At 45.3% G+C, this 6,561-nt stretch overlaps 1 long non-coding RNA gene across 1 annotated transcript; it reads left to right on the top strand.

Moving 5' to 3' along the window:
* Nucleotides 1–1,288: 1,288 nt before the first annotated feature.
* Nucleotides 1,289–3,633, top strand: LOC147639430 (uncharacterized). The gene is made up of 2 exons (XR_015264854.1): nucleotides 1,289–2,334; nucleotides 3,374–3,633. It is a non-coding gene; the product is annotated as an uncharacterized LOC147639430 (long non-coding RNA).
* Nucleotides 3,634–6,561: the final 2,928 nt, after the last annotated feature.

Raw genomic sequence — 6,561 nt, forward strand, 5'->3', positions numbered from 1 at the left:
ATGCTAGCCCACCAAAGAGGGTATAAGGGAAAAAGTGGGTTTAGGCTTACATTTGTCTCTTAAGGAGACATCGTCCTCCCTGTGTTTGGATGGCTAGTTTAACGGCGTCCTTTGTCAGTCGTGTGGTTGGCCGCCGTCGATGCCAAGAGTTGTTATGCCGGTTGCATAAACATCGGTGGTGTTGCCGTCGGTCGGTGACAGTGGTCCGGTGCTTGTTTGCACTCGTCGTTTTCATTGGTGCACATCGCTATTGGCACTGGCCACCTTGGGCTTCGTGCCACCGTTCCTCACCTTCACACTTGGTCTTGGGCCGTCTAAGTGCCCCAACAAACACACCTTTTTAATAGAGTGTACCTTGAGCTCTGATACCACTGAAACGGGAAACCACGGACCTTGAGAAGCGCGCACAATTGAGAAATACATAAACGAGAGAGAACACCGGATTGGGTCCCAAGTGCCCCCCAAAGTGTGTGCCAAAAGCATCCCCACTTGAGTATTTATAGATTTTATTTCTTCAAAAATAGGTTACATGACTATTTTAGCCCTTGCTTGCTCCACAAGCTTTTCTTTTACAAAATTTGATAATAAAATATTCAAAAAATCTCAGTTTGGTGATAGGTATATTTTGTATAATGAAGTGGGGTTTCATTTGTCATTTCTTTTTGTGATAGCTCAATTTACATTGTTTGAGATTATTGATAAATATATTTCCCCGTGAGCTAGAGCTTACAACTTGCAAGGATGTATTAAAGTAGTCAAAACACATAATCATTTTTTGTTACCTTTTTATCATCTTATTGTTACATTTAAAATTAGATTAGAAAACTATAAGGGGTTCACAAAAAGGACATGCTAGTAAGAACATGCTAAGGGGGTGCTAAACCATTGGTGAAATAAAGACCTCGACTCATGTTACATTCACAAAGTGTAAGGCCTAATTTTGCCATTTACAAAGTGTAAGTCTAGCAAGAACATGCTAAGGGGTCACACTATGGCATTTGTGGAATGAAGAACCCTATTTACAATACCATTCACAAAAGAGATGTGCTAGCAAGAACATGCTGAGGGGGTGCTAGAGCATTGGTGGAATCAAGATCTCAACTCGTATTAGCATTCAAAAAGGAGCCATCTCTTTGTGATCGATTTGAGTGCTTTTTCCAACTCACGACACCTTTTGGAGCAAAAGTTGTTTGGCTTATTAACTAGAACATCCACATAACAAAAAAGAAATCTAGCAAGAATTAAATTTCCGTTACCATGGGCTATACTTAGTGATGTAGAATCTGAATATAATGTGTTTGGGAACATGACAAGAGGGTAGGACGATCCCACGGTTGGTTAGATATAGCTTTATGAAAAGCTTGTTTATTTAGCTATAGCTGCAAAATTGCTCCAACCTTTGGACTGAAAACGTATTGGAAGCGCACTTCAAACAACTTTCATCGAAGCAGAGAGAGAGAGAGCGCAATAACACAAAGGCAATGAGAAACCAATACAATCAAGAGAATTTTTATGGAATTGAAATGAGATGGGTTTTGGTCAAAAACTCAACTTTCATCTTGTCATGCATTTTTCTTGTGTTGGACCATGCTGGTTCAGCTTTATGAATAGCTTGTTTATTTAGCCATAGCTGCAAAATTGCCCCAACCTTTGAGTGGAAGCGCATTTCAGACAACTTACTCCACAAAGGAAAATTTGAGTGTGGGGAACTGCGAACAACAAGCCTCACAAGGAGCTTGCTTTTGTTTTGTGGAGGATCATTTTTCTTTTTTGATATGAGATTGAGTAACGTCTTGGGATGTGGACAATGACTCATACGCGCGGTGCTAGGAAAAAGACAACCTTACTTGCCTTTAAAAAAACGGATGGGATATTTGAGTTGGATGTTTAGATTTTTGAAAATAGCTGTTTTCCTGGTGGCATGGATCTGGGAACGGCACATGTTCCTATTATAAGAAAACGTAAGAATACCTTTACACCTGCGTGAACTTTATTGGATGCTGAATTTCGAAAATATCTTCTTCGTGATGTACTTTTGCGGGACAGCACATGGACGGCGAAGGTGTCGCTTGCAAGCGATAAGCAGACGACGCGTGTTCTGTTAAAGGATTGAGTGCGTGACGCGTGTTCTGTTAAAGGATTGAGTGCGTGACGCGTGGCAGACTAATCGATCATGCCAGTACCGCTCCAGCGAGTCCCATCCGAGCTGCTGCTTCTTCAAAGAAGCCGACGAGGATGCTGTGAGCCAGGACACCAAAGGCGCTCAAAGACGTTTCATTTTGCAGACCTTGATCAGGCCAAAAAAGCAGCTTCATCGTATTCTTAACTTTGCGGGTAATCTGTTCTTCAACTTTGTTTTCCGAAGGCAGGCGGTGTAGCGAGCTGAGAGAAGGCCGCATCATAAGAATTCAATTCTCATCATACCATACCATTAACTGTTCTCCCTTGCTCTTGCGTTCAAATTCCTCTGCATCGTGCAGCCCTCTCTTCTTTCCTTGTATTGAATTAGCTGGTACTCCCCTTGAGCAGAAATGGTAGCTACGCTCCAAGAGCTGCACAGCCCGCTACAGAATACTAGGCTCTGTGCATCTACGCTAATTGGCAAGAGGGCCGCCAAGGGGGGTAGCAGGTATAGGGGGGTGCGTAGACGGAGCTGGGGCAAGTGGGTGTCGGAGATAAGAGAGCCCAACAAGAGGTCCCGGATATGGCTAGGTTCTTATGATACCGAAGAGATGGCCGCTAGGGCCTACGATGCAGCCACCCTTTGCTTGAGAGGACCCCATGCCAGGTTCAATTTCCCCAATTCTTTACCTTTACTACCCTCTCCGACCCCGTGTTCGCCAAAGGACATTCAGAAGGTGGCCTCTTTGGCTGCAGCAACTGCTCGTCCTAGCGTATCCTCCTGCAAGCTCCCTAGTGCTGCTGGAGCTCCCCATACTCTCGTCTTCAAAGAGCCTTTTCTATGTACTGATCATATTTCCCTTTTCCCTTCTCCAGCTACCCCTCCCGATAGCTTAGTGAGCCCTAATGCGTGGTTTAGCCTCAGCGGCCAAAGCGATTCCCTCTCCTTCCTCCATTTCGACCACCCATTTTATGATCAATCACTGCTCGATCTCCTGCAATTGCTCCCTGACGTCCCCACCTACTCCTCTTCCTCCCCTCCTCCCCCTTTAGGAACCTAACCACCTGCCTGGCTACGCCGCCTTTCATCGAATTCCAGGGAGCTCATAGCACCTTCTCTTACCCCAACCCCATCTAATTAGTTAGGTTCCCAAACGCGCACACACATTCCGACGAGTGAGTGAACTGGTAATTGTTGTAACTTATCCTTGCATTGCTTAAACTATGCTTGCCTTCATGTGTTTTCATGCAGACGAGCATGCCGGTCTGTACTAGTCGATAACGTTGGTGGATCGATCCTTTGAAGAAGCTGCACCATGAGAGAGAGAGAGAGAGAGAGAGAGAGAGAGAGAGAGGCGCTCGGTCTTTCCCATCGCCTGTCTTACATCCATGTATCGTCTATGTAGTTACCCTTTCGGATGTACATTATTACAATTTCCCCCCCCCTAAAGATACCAGTGGGAAAGTGTTGTAAACAGGTGACACGATGTGGTATGCAAAGTATTTCTTTCATTTGGGAAAGTGTATTTCTTTTGTCTAAGGTCGTGTAAGTACTCACGCTATCACGCTATGTATAGACTTAAGACAACCCTTTTACTCACTTTTTCCAACAACGTAATTGATGCCAAGGACACATTTTCGTTTAGATCACAAAGTTGTATTAAAGCACTATGGATGTGAGCAGTTCAATGTTCTTACATGTGTATTAGACAAATTACATACCAGCTAACACAAAATGCCATGAATATTAATTTTGGATGCCACTTCAAAGAAAAATAGAATCAGCCAGTAGCTTATAATAAAGGCCAATCTCTCCCATTATAGATGACCATGGTCCACATTATTTAATTAGAGCTATTCCCCCCAGGCAAAAAATAGATTAAAAGAGGAAACAATACACTTTCAAAACATCCCTCTTAACACAACATGTTTACTTGTATATTTGTACGATGCATATCAACACTACAAATAAGATCAAGCAAATCATGATACCCCATATTTGGGCTACTGCTAATATCGACTAATTAGTGCCCGCTTGATAAGCCTAAGGTTGACAACTGAGGTTTTTTAATATATAAAAATGGACAAAACTGTTGTACTGCCTCTCCTACGCAACTGTCGGACTCCCTCTCCCATCGAACACACATTCGTACGTTCACATATCTCTCTCTAAACGTTCACATTCACGTCTCTCTCTCTCTCTCTAGCGGGGCTATTGCCCAGCGTTGAAATATAATGCAAGGGCCTTTTAAAGGCTTGCTGGAAACCTCTAGAAAAATACTCCTCTTGAAACATCCATACCTTGACTCCAGCCACCTTCAATCAATTGGCCCTCCTTTCCTAAGGTTAAAAATACTCTCTCCGGGGCTCCCTCAAAGCTAGTAAAACTTTGAAAAGCCACAGATCTGCGGATTTTTGAGCTCTTGCTTCCCGCCTCCTGCTTCCCGCCTCTCAAGCTGCATCGTCGTCTCTCCTTCTCTGCGGGCGGATGCCCTCCCAAGTGCATGGGCACTGAGAGGAGGAGCCCGTCCCTTGTTCGTCCCCAGCTCCCATCACCTGCAAAACCCATTCAAATGCTCAGCAGTCACTTTACCGGTGCTTCTCCCTCTTCATCTCTGCAAGGTCCTAGAACAAACCCGTGGAACCAACTCCCAGACAAACCTTGGGGAGACGACTCTTTAATAGACTCAGTAATGGAAGAAAACTCCCGTCTCATGCAAGAACTCAAGGAAGCTAAAGAGCAGCTGTTATCCACAAAAAGCGGTGATCAACCCAAAGAAGCCCCCATCCCCCCAAAGGAAGACAGTCAAAACACTAATGGTGCCCAACAGAAAGAAACGAACACCACAGCTGAAAAAGGTAACCCTCAGCCCCTGTCTGTTCATGTAAGTCTTCCTATTGAGCAGGTCAGGAACAAAGTAGATGAATACTCTGAAAGGTGTCTGGTCGGCCTGCTCTTTGGCCCGCGCCCGTCCAAAGAAGCAATGAAAGCATGGATCCGAGACAGCTGGTCACCTCTTGGGGTTGAGGTCACGCTCACGCAAGCCTTGGCCAAAGGGTACTACATATTTATGTTCAAAGAGGCCAGCATGGCTATGAAAGTCATCAGCTCGGGGCAATGGATGTTCAGGCACCTCCCATTCTGCTTTATGAGGTGGACCAAAGACTTCAACCCGGATGGCCCAAAATCTTCTAACTTACCCATTCACCTGACTCCATGGATCAAAGTCATCCTAGCTCCCATAGGACAAGTTTTAGGCACCAAAGCTTTTACTAACTACAATCCTGCATGGCACCCCCAAGTCCTCGTTGAGCTGGACTTGTCTCTCCCCCTCCCAGAAGAGATCTCCATTGGTTGTGGAGAATTCTCTCTCACCCAACCTATTCTCTACAAGCACCTACCAAACTCCTATTTTCACTGTGGAAAACAGGGGCATCTCATTAGAAACTGTCCTATCAAGAACCCTCAAATCATTCTTCCCCACCTAGCTAACAAAGCTCCCCCCCCCCCTCAGCCCTTGGTCCAGTCCCCCCCCTCCTCATCTATTCCGCCATCTAGTCTCAAAGAGCCTGATTCTGCATTAGGCAACAGACGCAAACCAGCTTTCAAACCTAAAACCTCTGCGCCTATAATAAAGCCTAACAGGTACTCAATCCTGGCTGCCATTCCAGAACCAGGGACTACTGAAGAGGAACAGGACTGTGTGGAAAGTACTCCATTAAACAAGCTGAGACTAGAGAAGGAGGTGGATAACCTTGACGATTCAGAAATGGGTACTGTTTCCAATCCAGCAAACGAGAACAGAGCAGTTCTACAGCCTGCTATACCCAATGATATGGAGATTAGTAAAGAGCTCAAGAGAGGGAGAGCTCAGCTCGGTGCCACTCCCCAGTCAGCCACCAAGGGAGGATCAAGCAAACCCCCCAATAAAAGATAATGAAAATAACCAGCTTCAATGTAAAAGGCCTAACTGACTTGAAGAAAGCTCAACTTGTCAGACAGTGGCTTAAAACCAAAGGCCTCTTGGACATCATTGTTTTAGTGGAGATTAAGACTACAGGAGAGGAGTTGAACAGAAGGCTTAACACTATTTCTCCCACCCACTTCTGGATTCACACCCTGCACTCACAGGGAAGTGGAGGTTTGGCTGTGGGCATACATCACGACCTTAGCTCTGATCTGAAGGGATTCCACATCGGATACAATAACCAATGGATAGCAGTTTACCTAAACAACTTCACTCTTGTTGGGATCTACGCCCACGGACCCCAAAAGCAAAGGACTGATACCTGGAACTCTCTCCTCAACCTGCAGGCCCCCACCCTCATCCTGGGAGACTTCAACATGGTATTATCCCTCCAAGACAGGTTCAAAGCCAAGGGTCAGGCCCTATTTGGAAGAGAAAAGCTAGCTTGGGAGAAAGTCAAACGCAAACTCAA

Source organism: Cibotium barometz, chromosome 4 (genome assembly GCF_041138505.1).
Source record: "Cibotium barometz isolate CiBa-2024 chromosome 4, ASM4113850v1, whole genome shotgun sequence".
Lineage (NCBI taxonomy): Eukaryota > Viridiplantae > Streptophyta > Polypodiopsida > Cyatheales > Cibotiaceae > Cibotium > Cibotium barometz.